General features: G+C 41.0%; 1 long non-coding RNA gene across 1 annotated transcript in view; it reads right to left on the bottom strand.

Moving 5' to 3' along the window:
• Window positions 1–17791, bottom strand: part of LOC138159127 (uncharacterized) — a 57908-nt gene extending 40117 nt beyond the window's left edge. Inside the window, exon 1 of the long non-coding RNA XR_011167815.1 lies at window positions 17427–17791. This is a non-coding gene — a long non-coding RNA (uncharacterized lncRNA). The remainder of the gene's footprint in view (window positions 1–17426) is intronic.
• Window positions 17792–18082: the final 291 nt, after the last annotated feature.

Here is an 18082-nt window from a genome sequence, read left to right as displayed (position 1 = left end):
AAACTGAGTATCATGTTTCAGGGGAAAACATGGTCATTCAGTGGAATACAGGACTTTCAAGCATTCTTGCTGAAAAAACCAGAGTTGAATAGAAAATTTGACATTTAGATACAAGAAGCAAGAGAAGCATGAGAAGGTAAACAGGGAAAAGAAATCATAAGGAACTTATCAAAGTTGAACTATTTTTTTATTTAAAGCAATCAGGGTTGAGTGGCTTGCTCGGGGTTACACGGCCAGTTGTTGTTTCTGGGTGCGGTGCTGAGTGTCTGGGCCCAGATTTGATCCGGGTCGTCCCAGCACTGGGGCCGGTGCTCTTGCTTGCTGAGCCACCTGGCCAAAGTTGAACTATTAACATTCTGTATCAGCAATGCCATATTCACAATGCCTATAGAGATTACAAATATGCTGATATAATTATCCATCACAAAATACATCAGGTTTGCTATTTGGGGAAATAAACTAGAAAATTTATTAAGATACCAAAAGACTGAGTCCCAAAACCAGAAAGTGAAAGCCATCAGAGTAGTTATGACATTGGCACAGGTAGATAAAGTAGAAAGCACCCACATTCTCAAGCCTTTAAAACAGAACAGGCTACCTCAGGCAAAGGTCCTCCTCTCCCCACTCACAGCAACCACCCAGCGCCCTGGAAGTGGGCTCCCAGCAGCTCCGGCCCCTGGCAGTCCTCAGCAGGAGTCCTTAGCAGAAAGTCCTGCTCCCAGCAGCTCCAGCCCCTGGCCGTACTCAGCAGGGGTCCTAACTCAAAAAAAAAAAAAAGGCAACCGCCGCCAACTGCCAACCGCAGGACCGTTAGCTCGGCTTTTCACTTTCTCTTGCTCTGCTATGTCAGCACGTCCATGGGGCATGGGAGATCTTTAAATCCCATAACCCTTACACATTCCTACATGGAAAAACAATAATTGTAACTTATGAAACTTTTCTCAGTAGTTGAAGGGATTAGAAATATATATATATATATATATATGTCTTTATATGAGGGTATGCGGGCATATGAATACATATGTGAATGTGTGTATATACGTTTACAGGTATACATAGATAGAGGGCACAGGACCAATTTAACAGGAAGGGATGATACTTAAAAGGTGAAATTAAGAGGTGAGAGGAATATAATAAGAGGAGATGGGGAGAGACAGAGTGGGGCAAACTATCTCATACAGAAGAGGCAAGGGAAAATGGTTACAATGGAGGGGAAGAATAGGAAGGCAAAACGGAATGGGTCAACCTTATTCCTATTGAATCTGGCTTGAGGAGGGAGGGAAATACACACTAAATAGGGGATCTCACCCTCCAGGAGAAGAGGGGGGGGAGGGAGAAGGGGGGGGGACCAAGGGAAGGGGGGGGAGGCCGGGGGGGGGAGGGAATGAATCTGGAACTGAAAGTTTTAAAATCAAATATTCAAATACATATATATATATGTGTGTGTATATATATACTATTATTAATACCATCTTACATGTTATTAAGAAAAAAAAAGATATACAGGCACTGAGGCATAGAGATCCACTGGAAAAGTTGAAATGGGTATGGGAGAAAATATGGGAGAGAGCATATTGGAGGTGGGGATATCCTGTGGGACTGCTGTTTTGGGGGGATGGGTGGGGGGAAAACGGGGGAAAATTTGTAACTCAAAATCTGGTGGAAACGAATGATGTAAATTAGAAGTTAATAAAGCATTTAAAAAATAAATAAATAGAAAAAAAAGAAGTGTTTCTGCTCTATGTTCAAAAGAGCTTGGCATCCAATCATCTCATTCTGGAGACGAAAGCCATTTCTAGCCAAGGTCTCAAGAAACAAACAGACCCTTCAGAAGGAAGAAAAAGGTGGGGGGAAGGGCATTTTTCTTTCCTAGTTTGATGACTGTGTAAAAGTTTTTGGTTTTCTAAAAGAGCTAGAGGGGAAAAAAGCCTATAGGCTTTAAATAAAAGTAAGGTGGAGTCTAGTTAATCTTCCTAAGAGGAAAGACAGTACCTTAACTAAGGACTACAACTGAAGCCAGAAGCTGGAAGCAGGGAAAAATTCTTCAACCTTATACCTAGAGAAGTTAAAAATAGCAATGACCAACATCAACTAAAGAATCAACACAGTAACCTACACATCCAGCATCAATCATACATCTGGAAGAAACTTCACACCACACAAGACTAGAAGCGAGTTGTGTTCATAGAAATGTTGTGATAATATCACCAAGAGACATAGGCAGCATTATAGTAAGTTGTCCCTTCATATACATGCCCCTGGCTACATATTCTCTATGTGGATGCTCCTCTCTGCATGTACCCCAGCCATATGTTCTCCTTATATATGCCACCCCCACTACATGTACCCTGACCACACGTTCCTGACATGTGTCTACTCTTTCTCACTGATGGTATGTATTTTGGGGGTTTGAGGGGTCCAGGGAGGACTAGCACCTCTGGTGTGAGGGCTTGCCAATCCCTTTCCAGGTCTGATCATCCACCTTTGGTGTCTACCTTCACCTAACTCTCACCTGTGGCTCCAAGAAGCTGTAACATGTGTAGAAGCCATACTCCTGTCTTGGCAGATGGGCTAAACCAGATTGAGGGCAACCCACAGGGCCTTAAACCTGTCAGTGAATTAAGGAGATGTCTACCGCAAGTATGTGAAGACTTTTCCCAGCAGACTGGGTAGATAAGAACAATTTGTTCCAAGGGTCATGAAGGCAGATGAAGCAGGTACTGTAGAGCACTTAGAGCTTGGTCAAACATCAAAGATGCCAAGGTCATCCACTACATCCTGGGCCATCGCCAGGCATCTTTACTTTTGTCCTGCCACTGAACTTTGGTGACTCAAGAAGAGAGACCAAGGCTGACAACTTTGTGCAACTCTACCTCACTTAAATCCAATTCATGCCAAGTCAAGACATCACCCCATTATGCCATGGGTCCTCTTCAAAAACAAAGAAAAAACAACAATGCATATATTTGTGAGCACATACCCCAGGTTTCTGAGGGAAATGTTTTACTGCTGCTTTTCTTAATTACTCTTTTGGTTGACTAGTAAAAATAAATACATCCATGAGGGTCTGTAAGATATGGTTTTGAGTGGGCACAGACTTCCAGAAAACTTTTTACCTGGGGTGGTTTGATCTGGGGAGTTAATTACTCTTAATGGACAACCATAGAATAGTTGGTGAGGTCAGGGAAGCACATTATTAGAGGTATTGTAATGGGCAACATTAATGAGATTTGAGATTTATGGTTGAACACACAAAAGCCTACATGGGAGTTAAAGTTACTGTAACAGTCATTAAGACTCAGTAATGCAAGAAGTAGACAGTAAGAAGCTGTGTTATGGATTGGTAGTTAGTTCACAGGATCATAGATATGGATCTGGAGGCTACGTTAGAAATCTTCCAGTCAAACCCTTTGTTTTACAATATGATGAGTTTATGGGGGGTGAACCTTTGTTTGGGGCTTTAATCACATCTCCCTGTGGAGATAGACTCTAGTCCTCTCAATGGAATTGTTACTATGGAACTTGCTCCATCACACCCTACTGAGGATAAAGGCACCTCCTCGAATATCATTGATCAGGGATGAATCGAACAACTTGGGCTGCTGTAGACCAATTGGGGATGAATTGGGTGCATGTGGGTCTCTAAAAGGGAATTATCATTGCAGATTGTCATAACTTTTTTGCCCCTCTTCTGAGTCAAAAAACTGAAGAGCTAAGAGTGAACTTGGTTCTCTCATGGAAAAAAATAATAAGTCTGTGCAGGCACACAGCCTCCTCCACCTCCACCTCAGGAGCTGGGTTGCCTGAAAGAGAGGAACGTTGCAGTCAGATGTACTCTCTCCCATGAAGCCAGAGAAGGGAGTTCCTAGACTTTGCAGAACCAGCTGTGGAAAGGCAGTGGCATAATTTCTCAGCCATCTTTTAAGATGGCAGTCATGTAAAAAGGAATAATAACATGGCAGAGTGGTGGGAGTTCCTGACCCCAGTCTTCTGGATGATTATGGAGAGAATTCTTGAACTCTGACTTCATGGAAAGAGGAAGAGACGCTTCCTAAACAATGTCAAGTTCTTGGAGAATTCAGGACCCAGACTTCTAGAGAGAGAAAGGGGAGATACTGAACAGAACCAAACTAGGGGTTGGTTACCTCTCTAGCAACCACAAATTCAAGCATTCTAGGACCTAGACTTCTAAAACAAAATAAAAGACATCCCTGGAAAGATTCACCTACTTTCTCTATGTCATCCTAGGGAGAAGCAGCTTAAAAATGGGACCCTAGAACTGGAAGAGTAATGGTCTAAACCACAATATGAGGAAGCAAATGATTATAATTAACAATGGGCCTTCTCCCCTGGTTGTTCATCATAGTGCTAATGAGTAGATTTTGTGTGACTGTCCAAAAAAGACATTCTAGAGAGCACTGGCAGGTTACCACCTCTGTGGGGCGGCCAGGTAGCACAGCAAGTAAGAGCACTGGCTCCAGTGTTGGAATGACCTGGAGATCAAATCCCGGGCTCAGACACTTAGCACCCACCCAGAAACACCTGGCTGTGTAACCTTGAGCAAATTACTTAACCCCAATTGCTTAGGGGCAGCCAGGTGGCTCAGTGAGTAAGAACACCGGCTCCAATGTCAGGATGACCTGGATCAAATCCGGGCTCAGATACTCAGCACCACACCCAGAAATAACTGGCCATGTAACCTTGAGCAAGTTACTTAACCCCTATTGCTTTTAAAAAAAAAAAAAAGACCAAAGCATATCCTCCCATACTATAATTTTCTATCATGTTTCTTACTGTAAAACTTTTAGTTTTCTGGATAGTATAATTTGACCTGTCATACTCCCTAACATAGTATTAATCACAAAGTTCTTTTCCTTTTCACAACAGCAGATGAGGTACCCATAAGGGAAAAGCAAACAAAAACTCAAAGACATAGATTCCTACCACAAAACCATCCAGAAAGTAAGGATCTATCTCCCGTAATGGTTCCCAAATATGACTTCACCTTGCACATTGTCCACACTTAGTTTTTTGGTTGTCAATTCCACCCATACCAAACCTTAGATCCCCTATTCTATTGACCAACAGACAATATAACACCAAAAAAGGTTGTATTTGGTGCCAAAGAATCTGGGTTCAAATCCTTGCTATGTCACTTCCTATTATATAACCTTGGGCAAATCATTTAAACTCCATAGTATTCAGTTTCCACATCCGTATAATGAAGAGGGTGGTATTTGATGATTTTTTTTTGGCTTTTTGGAGGGGAGAGGGCAGGGCAATTTGAACCCGGGTTCTCCTGACTCCAGGACTGGTGCTCTATTCACTATGCCACCTAGCTGCCCCTATTTGATGATTTCTAAGATCCCTTCTTACTCTAAATCTCTGACCTTATAGTATCATTACTTTGCCCTCTGCTGTGACCATGACTTATTACCTTGAATACTTGCATGAGTCACATTCTAGTCACATCTGCGAAGGTCTAGAAGACATTCGCTATATTTGATTTATATTCTAAGACTTCCTGGAAGCAAATGTGGGTTGGGAAAAAGTGAGTTAAATAGAGGGCATTTGGGGAGCTATCCCCAAGCCTGGCCCTAGTCCATGTAAACCAATTTCTTGGAGTACTGGGTAAGGGGAAACTGAGGCCCAAAAAGATTAAATGACTTGCCCAAGGTCACACAGATTATCATGTCTAAACCAGGACTCAAGCCCAAATTTTCTGGCTCCAGATCCAATGCTCTTTCCCTTGTGACATGCAAACCAATGTAAACAAATATTCATCATGCAACTGCTATGTGAAGGTATCGTGTGAAATGGCAGGTCTAGTTTTAAGTGTCATTCATAAAAGAGTTCCCTAGAACACTAATTCATTTCTGAATCACTAGGGAAAATACAGGTGTTATCCAAACTGATTCTAAGGCCAGAAGTGTAACTAGGCTGATGCTTCTGAGGCTACAGCAATCACTTTTGTGCCTAGAGCCTGAGACATTGGCTCACCTAACTTGGCCCCACGAAGCACCATCCCCAGTGTTCATGGCAGAGAGCTGAAAAATGTATTTGTAAAGACTTCAACATATGCAGGGACAGCCTTTCCATTCTTGAGAAATAAGCTTCATCTATCTCTGAGCACAGACAAATCCTGCCCTTCCTATGTCCACAAGATTTGTCCACTTTCTCTCCAAATATTTCCTTAGTGAATATCCCCCCCCACCCCCAGAATATTCTAATTACATAAGAGAGAAATCCTTGGTTGGGTACCAGAGTCTTTAGTCTCTCTCTCTAGCTCATGTTCTTCTCCCTTTGAATGAGAAAGAAATAGGCTTGGAAAGCAAGAATCACAATATCAGGAAGATTTCTCCAACTATAAAACTATAACTATAAAAGGCCATAAATAACATAAGAGCCACCACAAGACAATACCTAATAAGCATGAAATGAAAAACATAGATAAAAAGTACCATGAGTTCTTATGAAGGGAAAATCCTTTGTGGTCCACAATGGCCAAAGACCCCTTCTCTTGTCCCTGGGACTATTCACATCCCACTCATAACTCACCACCCCTCTGGAGTCCCACTGCTATGCAGCCTTCTCTAACCACTCCAGTCTTTATACATCTACTCCTTCAGGCTCTTAAGATTTTTACCACATTGGGGTGGCTAGGTGGCTCAGTGAATAGAGCGCTGGCCCTAGAGTCAGGACGACCTGAGTTCAAATACAGCCTCTGACACTTAACACTTGTGTGACCTTGGGTAAGTCACAACCCCAAATGCCCTTCCTTGCCCCTCTAAACAGCAAAAAAAAAATATTTTTACCACATGACTGACCACTTAAATGATATCATTAGTCAATGTTGTTTCATGTATGTAAACTTATTTCTGAAAATAGATAAATTCCTTGAAAACAGGGACTATATCTTAGATCACCCCAGTGCTTTAGGCAGAGTAAATAAATGTTTGTTGGTTACTTAATAGAAAAGGTAGATCTGTTTAAGGTGTACAGTGAAGGATCAATCATTCAACAGATATTTATGATTATTATATACAGGGCAACTCTCTTTACTGATACAAATGGACACCTGCTTTGCAATTTACGCTCTTGGGAAGTTTTCTGGGGCACTGAGATTTGCCCAATACCACCGCCAATATGAATCAGAGGCAGAATTCAAACCTAGGTCTCTCAGATGGTAAAGCTAGCTTTATCCACTTCACCAAAAGTGGCCTACAACATTCCCAAATTTGGCCCAAACCAGATTAAAATGTAACTGAGAGATTTTTAATGAAATACATAAAAATACAATAAAACATAGATAATATTATCTTTTGAACAGATCTGAGTTTTCCCTTTCAGTATCAACCCTGAACTTCCAAGGCTGCCTGCATAACCTGCAAGGGCTGATTTCTGAACAAAGAGGTAGAAAAGGGGAAAATCCTTGAATCTAATTCAATAATTAGTTATTAATACAAGAGAGAAATAATCATTTCTCTTACCAGTTTGGCTGAACCTGAGAGTAGATTTGTGGTAGCAATTTGTAATAATAACATAAAAGTAGACTGGAGCCTGGTCATGAAGGGCTTTAAATGACAAGCAGGATTTTATTATTAATACTAAAGGAAATAGAGAGCCACTGAAGTTTACTGAGCAGAAGAGTGAACACGTCAGGACTACGTTTTAAGAATATCAAATTGGTAGCAGTGCCAAGGATGGAGGTGGGTGAGAACAGAGGCAGACAGACTAATTAGGACACTGGAGTTTCCAGCAGTTACATAGATCATAGCATTTAGAACCAGAAAGAAACTTGGAGATTATCTCGCCCAACCCGCTCATTTTATGGAGAAAGAACCCAATGCTGTAATGTTCATTTCACACAGCTAATAAACAGCAAAATCTGAATTCAAACCCAAATCCTCTGGGCTCCCAAAGCAGTATTTATTCTAATAAATCACCCCCCTGATGTCATTGGTCCTCTTCCAGAATGAAGGACAAACAATAACAAAATCTAGTAAAAGTTGAGAGAGAGTTTCAAGTTGATCTCTCTTCAAGAAATAATTCTAAATTCATAAACTACTGGCTTACAAGGATAGTCCCAGAAAAGAAAATCAAACCTTTTCGAACTCCAAAGTCCATAATCCAATCTTCGGGGGCCTCAGTTTTTTAAAGTGTTGCACAGCTCAGATGTTTCCATTCTAATGGAAGACTAAAATAGAATATCATCTTTATATCATGTTAATGATTTCAATAACCAAGATTCCATTGATTGCTTTGCTTTCTGCCTATTTCACTTTTTTTTTTTTGACACAACAGATTTTCTATGCCTGCCATACAATCCTGTCCTAAATTCTGCAGCTACTAATTAGACAACGGCAGTAAGTAGCCCATTATGGTAAGTATGTCCCTGAGGATGATTGTGTACGTATGTGTGCATGTGTGTGTGTGTTTAACACAGAATTCTACACTTCTTGCTTTCCTCTTATAGCCTATGAACTAACTTATGTAAAGCAGCATGTACAAGTGTCATTCATTCATTGAACTCCTACATTTATTTATTTGCTTATTTATGACTTTATATTTTGATATAAAATTGATTCCATGTTGTTCCATGCCAGAGCCTAAATCTGAGGGTTTCCAAGAAATGCTTCTTAATTAAGAAGGAAAGGGGTTTATAGGGTTCAACTGTTCTTTTCCCCCTTACTATTCCTTTTCATTGCAAGGGGCTGGAGGCAGGGGGGGATTTTCAGTGTTTCAGTATTTTACAATGTTACTGAAAACATCCACTGATATATTTGGAGCGATCTATGGAAGATTTCTGAGAACAATGAAGGTTCTCAGAAATAACTGCTATTATTTCCTGGTAGAAATTAAATACAGACCATCATGCCAATTGTAACTTGGCCTTTCCCTTTATGTCTTCTGGCATTTTAAAGCTTTACCCCAAACGGGTTTTCTAACCCCCTAAATACTCATACCAATCCCGTACTTAGATGGATCCGTGAACTTATAATCAAGTAGTTCTCCCCATTTATCACTGGGGGTCCATGCAATATGCCACAGACCTTCCCCACTCTCTGATGGGCCCCTTGGGCTATCCATCTGTCACCCCTCACTTTCTGCAAATGACCAGTCCATCTTCTTTTCCATCGCACATTTCCCTGACGAGATCTTTTACTGCCATTCCCTTTTGATGTTCTTCATTGGAAGTTACATGTTGTAGTAGCTCACACTGACAAAGAACCTATCCATTGCCCTCAATGCACTACTCAGAGCTGACTCATTCTAAATCAGTACACTGTTTGTTACATAGACAGACTTATTATGAATTGGACACTGAATGCACATTCTACAGTTAGAGAGGGAAAAAAAAGTCGAAGCAACCTGCTCAGACACATGTCTCCCTACTCAGGCAGATATTAAAATGGAGCTGATCCAATTAGAGAAATGAGCTAGTCATAATTCCCTGTAGCAGCAATTCCGCACTGAATGAGCAAACCAAGTGATTTTGATATGACGCATAAGCTGGTTAAACTCCAGAAAAATAATTCTATCTTCTTTTTAGGTGTAAGAATAAGAAAATATTTCACTTACTACCTGGGGAAGTCATTTAACCCAGCCATACAAACAGACATGCAGCCAAAGGCCCCAAATTGAAGAATCGGATGAGAGACCTAATTATATACTAATAATAATAATAACAGCAATAATAACAGGTAGTATTTATATAGCACATACTGTCTACCAGGCACTTTGCTAAGCACTTGACAAATATCTCATTTTTATCTTGTTTTGGCTGTTTTTGTTAGCCCTTCATTCTCAAAGAGAACCATGACATCAGTCAGGTATCTTCACAACAACTTTGGGAGATGGGTACTATTATTTATCCCCATTTTACAGATGAGAAAACTGAGATAAATAGAGGTTAAATAACTTGCCCAATGTCATACAGCTAGTACGTGTCTGAGATGGGATTTGAATTCAAATCTTCCTGTGTTCTCTCCACTGGCCTACCTCTGCCTCTTCCCAATGTATGGATCAAATTAGTATCATTTTACCTTTTTTTCTCTTCTTTTCCTTAACTCTTCAGTATGGATTCAGCAGGGAATTGTTTTCCTGGGTAAACTACACTTATTGTTTGCTGTAGGCATATGTTTCTATTTCCTCAGGTTAAGGAGCTAAAGTGATATGTGGAGATGTTATTGACCAGAACACATTGGCTGGTAAATACTTCTAAGGTAGATAAAAACTTTTAAAGGAAGAGCTAAGTTTTGGGTTCTGTTTTCACTTGATATCAAAATAGGACTCCATATTCAGAAAGCTAGGTGACATTATGGATCAAAATAAATTCTAAAAATAAAAAAGGTTTTGGAAAAAATTTTGGAATAGAAGCACGTCTTGATTGATGTGACTAAGGTTAACCAGGCAGGGATCACACAACATGGCTTGTGGCAAGTCACTGTGGCTTATCTGCACGGCAGAACCACTCACTCAGTTTGAACCAGGAGTACCGGAATCACCACCACTAGAGTATTAAAACAAAGTGACCTGACTCAGGGAAATTTTATGTCAGGAGCACATAGTGTTTTATCATCTGGACTAATGAGAAGCAAGGATACTGCGGAGAAAGACAACCCAGAGCAAATGCAAAATCTCACGGAAGCCGAGAGTTTCAGGCCCCTCTCTGACAAGACTTTTTCCTTGTTAGAATTGGTACAAAGTAGGAAAATTTGCCAGTTTGTACACGTCCACTCTCCCCTTCCCTCCCTCCTGGGCCGCAATGGAGATGCCAACAAACTATGAAATGATTAAACCAGCCTCTTCTTTTTAATCTGCTGACGATGTTTCTTCTCTGAAGAGGCAAAGGAGATTTGTTTGCTTGCTAAATTGTGTAGATTCAACCCCAAAAAAATCAAAAATAGAACTCTGTTCATACTGAATTCATGGCAGTATGTGCATGAAATACCAGTTTTATGTCAATTATTCTATGTACAGAATGACAAAGGATTTTTATATCTAAAAGTGATGACTAACCTCCAGTAATCTAAGAATGTGAGAATTTGATGTGGGAAAACCAATTAAGATATTCCTTGGGCAATTCACTTCAATTCATACTTATTGAGTACCTACTATAAGTTTGACATGGTAAAGGTCACTCTAAGACGTGAGTTCCCCCTTCAAATATATCATCTTTGCTAAATATTATGTAATAAATGCATAATAGAGGCATAAACAAAAAGAATATGCAGCATTTTACCTGTCCTTTAAGACTTGGGTGAAATTTTACCCTCTCCATGAAGCTTTTCTTTATAATCACCTACCATGAGTTGAAAAATTATCTCTTCAGAATTCTAGATCTACTGGTGCAATCACCTTGTCTTGACCCTTCTGGTTCTAGATCTAGGATCCTATGATCCCAATCAATCAATATTTCATTTCGTTAAGTGTATATTAAATGCATTATGAATTGAGGGATGAGTAAAATCCAAAATAATAATAATAAATAAGGGAGCATTCCTGTCCAATTCCATTTGTATACATTGTATTGGCTACCAAGTATCAGAATCAGTAAATTGTTCCTCTTTGACATTTCTATTCTTAATCAAGTGGTTTGTTGATTTAACTGCCCCTTCAGGAGCTCTTACTCCATAAAAAGATGGCTCAAAAAATTAGCTTCACAAATAGAAAAATATATTTATTGTTTTAGCAAGTCCCACAAAGACCTGTTAGTCTTTCTAATAGACCGTGAAGAAGCCAGTAGCAATTGACATAAACCATTAGCTTGATAACAATAATGATGATACAAGCACAATCTATTATTTTGCCACTCAGAGAGTATATAACTATTTACTCAGTAACATCAACGTCCATAGGATTATAGGGTAACCAGATTACAAGTTAAGAGGGACCTCAAAGATTATTTAGTCCATATCCTCATTCTAGAGGTGTCATTCACATTAGCTATGGCATCAAACCCAGGTAAATTACTTGGGGGGGTGGGGTAGGCAGTCAATCAGGGTTAAATGGCTTACCCAGGGTCACACAGTTAGTAAGTGTCTGAGGCTGAATTTGAACTCAGGTCCTCCTGACTCCAGGACCAGTTGCTCTATCCACTGTGCCAACCCAGCTAAAATTGTGGAGGTAAAATTTGTCTTAGATCTCTGACTTCTTTCCATATCCCTTTCTCTAGAATGCCCTTACCTTTCTATACCCTTTTTCCCACTAGATGAAACTGAGACCTTTTAAAGACCTTAGCTTAAAAAGGCCAAAGTTTCCCACTGCATCCTGGGCTAAATCCAGTTGTCCTGATCCATATCTGGCCACTGGACCCAGATGGCTCCAGAGGAGAAAGAGAGGCTGGTGACTTTGCACAGCCCTACCTCACTTAAATCCAATTCACTTGCAAATCACAGCATCACCTCCCAGATTTCAGGGTCCTCTTCAAGAATGATGGACAAACAACAACCCACTAGACAAATAATTACCATCCTCAAACTCTCTCCCTTCTCTCTTCATCAAATTTACTCTGAGGTAGGCATCTAATTCTAAATACATTCACACTGAAGTAGGAATAGCTGATAAGATATAATATATTGTCTCTATTTAGGAGTTGTGAATTTTAACCCAGTGTAAGAAGCCTTAGCTCATGAGTAATCACAATTGCAAAACTCTGGAGTTGTATTTGTAAAAACTGTTCTCAGTTCCCTTTTTTTGTGTTGTCTTCCCAAATTAGACTATAACTTCCTTGAAGGCAGAGACTACCTTTCTGGCACATATTGTTCAGGTGTTTTCAGTTGTAACCAACTCTTTGTGACACCATTTAGGGTTTTCTTGGCAAGGATACTAGAGTGGTTTGCCATTTCCTTCTCCAGCTCATTTTATAGATGAAAAAATTGAAACAAACAGGAATAAGTGACTTGCCCAGGGTCACACAGCTAGCAAAATGTCTGAGGCTGGTTTTGAACTCAGGAACATAAGTCTTCCTGACTCTAGGAATTCTGTCTATTGCACCACCTAACAATAAGCACTTAATAAATGCTCATTGCTTTGCCTCACTTATATAATAGTGCTATAATGTTTAAACTAGGTATCTAACCTCTTCATTTTACATATGGGGAAACTGAGACTTGGAGACATCAAGTGAATTGCTCAAGATCATGCAATATAGTAGTATTATAAACAAGTTTAGAACTTTTAGATGCTAATTCTGAATTTGGTGATCTTTTTGTTACATCACACTGCCTACAAAATCTCGATGCAGCAAATAGAAGTCTCCTAAAGAGCTCTATCAATCAAAAAAATACATAACAAAAGATAGTCTTTCAGGTATCTCATTCCTGAACTGCTTAATTTCCCAAGACCTTGGTACAGACATGCTCTTAGGGGAACAAAGTGTTTCAGAGACAATGTTCTCAGAGATTCAGCATGTACAGACATTGGCCACATCTTGGAATCACCCAACTCTCTACCAGATGCAGAAAGCCGCGCATGCGTTCTCTCTCTTTCTCTCTGTCTCTGTCTCTGTCTCTCTCCCTCTTTCTCTCTCTCTCTGTCTCCCTCTTTCTCTCTTTCTCTTTCTCTCTCTCTCTCTCTCTCTCTCTCTCTCTCACACACACACACACACACACACACACACACACACACACACACACACACACACACACACACACACAATCTGAAGGTTCCAATGACCCAAGTGTCCTTACTCTGTTGCCAAGGGAAGGGCAAGTAGGAGGGCACATACAGCAGCCAACAAGAGGATCATGCTCAGGACTCCAGGGGCCACCCAGCCTCGCTTGTGACCTGGTCTGATCTCATAGTCTCCTCATATACTCTCTATGCTCATCACTATCGATAGGACTGTTTGATCAATGATATAACAGATCTGTTTCCTCTCCCTACCTCCTCTAGCTAACCGTAAACCTGGGTCTAAAATGCTAATTCAATCAGCCCCAGATGTTACTCCAGGGCACAAATCACTCAAGTAAGTCTCTAAAGTAGGGATTCTTAATCTGAGTCCATGCAAGAGATCCATAAATAGATTCAGGATGTCTAGAAACTTGGATCAGGAAAAGAAAAAAGTGCATCATTTATTTTCACTAACTTCTAACTGAAATTTAGCATTTCATTCAATTATTTAAAGGTAGTATTCTGAGAAAGAGTCCATGGACTTCACCAGACTGCCAAAGGGAACATAACACAGAAAAGGTCTAAGACCCTCTGCTCTATACTATGCTTGGCAGCTTCCCAAATGCCCTCTTCTGCCCTCCACTCCCTGCTCTAAAGCCAAAGGAATTAATCTCTTATTGTAGAATTTCAAGTATTGTCCATAAAGTGCAAGAAGCATTTTAAGAACCCTGGTGAGGGATAAAGGAGAGTTTGGAAGGGGCTGCTAGGTGGCACAGTGAATAGAGCACCGGCTCTGGAGTCAGGAGGACCTGAGTTCAAATCCGGCCTCAGACACTTAACACTTACTAGCCATGTTACCTTGGGCAAGTCACTTAACCCCAATTGCCCTGCCTTCCCCCCTCCAAAAAGCAAAAAAAAAAAATTTGTTATGTAATGATATATGTAGCTGCCTACTCTCCCTGTGCACAGGGCCAGTCCCAGGTAACAGGTATTCATTTAAGCCATTGGCCCTGCCTAGGCTGTTGCAAATCTTCCTTCCCCCCTCTGACTGTCCAAATGCTCTTAATCTTGTAAGGCTCAGTTCAAGTTCTATTTCCTCCATGATTCCTTCTCTCCAGGATATATAACACATGGGGCACCTCTTCTCACACTTGGAATCTCCAGAATAGCTACCCCAAGTTCAAGTTATTCTGTGGTTCTACATACAATCAAAACTATCACTTATGAACCCTCACCAATGAGTTTACTTTTTTTGCTTCTAAGTCATCCAGAGGACATTATTAGATCAAAGTCAAGGCATTTAATGAAATAGTACAGTAAGAAAATTTGCAATGAAACCCTTCCTCTATAAATCTGGGGCACACTTTCCTATAAATATACATGACACCAGAGAAGAGAGTGGACATGTCTGAGGATGGTACATGAGGGGCACACTCATAGAAAATACATGTGCCCAGAGCACACACATGGAAAGGCAGGAAGATCTGTGTCTTCTGGTGACATCACACTGCTTCCTGCTGGCTATGACATTCTCACTGGGCACCTTGTTCCACTAGTGTTCCCAGGGGACTTAGAGTTTGGCACAAAGTCTCACTTGGTGTAAAGCCACAAACAAGCAGTTTTCCAGAGGACTGCTGCTGTGAACAGCTTTCAAGGTTCTGATTACACAGTATAGCAAACTCTCTATTTATTCAATAACAAATCAGAGCAAAACATTCACAGAAAATCAAGGTACGGCATTCAGAATGTTACAGAAAATCAAAATACAGCATTCACCATGTCCCAACTCAACAACTTATCACTAAAATGGTGACATAGTTTTCACCAAAGTAGTCACATAGTTTTAAACAAAGTATAATTATTTAGTGATTCAATCATTCAATCATCCTTAAGGAGGCTTGCCTCTTTAAGGGAAACAAAGTACAAAAGTCAAAGCCCTCCACCCATGGGATGCAATTAAATTACAATTTTATCAGTCACTACTCAGTACCCTCTTAAGGGGTAGTGGAAAATACAAAAGCCATCCACCCCTAGGTCACAAGTAAATCACAATTTCATCAATCACTACTCAGACAATTTCATCAGTCACTACTCAGTATCCACAGAGAGGTCTTTTCTTTTCTTTTTTTCTTTTTGGAGGGCAATTGGGGTTAAGTGACTTGCCCAAGGTCACATGGCTAGTTTGTGTGTGTGTGTGTGTGTGTGTGTGTTACGTGTCTGAGGCCAGATTTGAACTCAGGTCCTCCTGACTCCAGGGCAGGTGCTCTATTCACAGTGCCACCTAGCCTTATCCCAGGAAATTCTGACTGTCCGTCTTGTACTCTTCCTTATATAGTGGCGGAATTTTATATATATATATATATATATATAAACTCCTCCCTGTTCAGCCCCTTTCTGCTATGTCAGCAACAGGGGTTCATACCCTCTGTTTCTTTACAGAGGCTTAATTTGAAACTAGGTACTTAGTACTGAGAGAATCTCCCTGGCCATCTTCCAGAGAGCGAGAGATTTCCACGTGACAAATAGAGATGCCCAAATTGCCCAGTGCCCTTGCTCAGGAGTCAGGACACATACAAGGCAGGGCTGGGAGAGACTGTGCTTGGTAGAGTGGGAAGAATGCCAGTTCTCCCTCTAGTCAGAAGGTTTGGTTTCAAATGCTGCTTCTGATGTTTTCTGACGCTGAGTTATGTAACCTCTTTGAGCCTCTGTTTTCTCATCTGCTGAATGAGAGGGTTAGGCTAGACAGACTCTGAGGGCATGATCCTATGACCCTAGGAATAAACACACGGTCCTGTGTGCCGACCTGAAATTAAAGCAATTATTTATCTGTGTAAACACACACCTTGAAACACCACCTAGGACCAATCGGCTCTTCTCACACTATCTATGACTACATCTTCTTTGGTATGTGACGATAGGGCTGTTGTTCTGTTCCCATCTATACTTCATGGGGTATATGGGATATTCAGGGAGGACTAGCACCTTTGGTGTGAGGGCTTACCCAGTCCCCTTCAGGGATACTCATCCACCTTTGGTGTTTACCTTTACTGTTCATAATGAGGTTGATACTGAGGTGGACACATGCATTGCCAGAGCTAACAAAGTGTTCAGAGTCTCTGAAGAAAAGTGTGGGACTACCAAACTGAAGGTCTACAGAACCACTGTGCTGACCTCCCTGTTGGATGCCTGTGAAACCTGGCCAAGATACCAGCGCCATGCCAGGAAACTGAATCACTTCCTTTTGAATTGTCTTAGGAAGATTCTAAAGATCACCTGGCAGGATAAGGTACCAGACACTGAGGTCCTTTCCTAAGCTAAACTGCCAAGGATTCAAACCCTACTTCAGAGAGCACAACTCTGATGGACTGGCCACATTGTTTGAATGCCAAAGGTATGCCTGCCAAAAAGACTATTTACTATTTTATGGAGAATTCTCACAAGGCAAGCACTCACATGGTGGTCAGAAGAAGCGGTACAAGGACACTCTCGAAGGTCTCTCTGAAGAACTTTGGAATCGATTGCATGATGGAGAGACTCTAGCATAAAGACTGACTGCATCAAAGTGGCGCTCTGCTCTATGAGCAAAGCAGAATTGTGGTAGCTCAAAAGAAATGAGATGTGCAAATTTAGAGACATCTCCACTCCAAGTGTTCCCATGAGCTACGTGTACCTGACTTGTGGTAGAACCCTCCTGGCTCTTATTGGTCTGATCAGCCACAGTAAGACACATAGTAACATCATTTTGGTCCTCTGCAAGCACAAAGGACAGCAACTAACCAACCAACCAACCACCTTCACCCGGTTCTCACCTGTGGTTCCAAGAAACTGCAGTGCATGCAGCGGCCACAGCCCTGAAAAACCACCCAGTAGACAGGCTAACCCAGGTTGAGAGTAACCCAACGGCCTTAAACCTGTTGCTGAGTTAGGGGGATGTTTACCCCTAGCATGTGAAACTCACTCCAGGGAATGGGTGGAAGAGAACAGTTTGTTCCAAAGGCCACCAAGGAGGTAGAAGCAAGCATTGTGGAGTGCTCAGAGCTTCAGAGGTCTGAGACGCCAAGGCCATCCACTCCATACCGGGCCATAGCCAGTCATCTTGATTCTTGTCTTGCCACTGGACTTCTGGAAGAGAGAGGACTTTGTGTGACTGCCTCACCTAAATCCAATTCACAGCCAAGTCAAGACCTCACCCATCACATCATAATTTCATTGGTCAAACAACAACACAACCTGTACATCTCATAGGCTACTTTGATCTGTAACCCAAAAAGAGGGTTGCTCTAAAGGAAAAGTCTACCAGTTTCTCTGGTTTTCTATCACTACCCAGTCTGAGGCACTTAAAAGCTATCTCATCCTTCAATCTTCATGCAGATACAAGTGCTGAGTAAGCAATTATTTTGTGGTTCGTTTTTTTCCTTTTTAAAGGGAAAATTATGAAATGTACAGAGTTCATTGCAAGGCATTT

This window comes from Petaurus breviceps, unplaced genomic scaffold, assembly GCF_028583685.1.
Source record: "Petaurus breviceps papuanus isolate PSGF00001 unplaced genomic scaffold, PetGlider_PUasm1.0 175, whole genome shotgun sequence".
NCBI lineage: Eukaryota > Metazoa > Chordata > Mammalia > Diprotodontia > Petauridae > Petaurus > Petaurus breviceps.
Note: the sequence above shows the minus strand (reverse complement) of the source record. Positions and strands in the feature narration are given on the sequence as shown.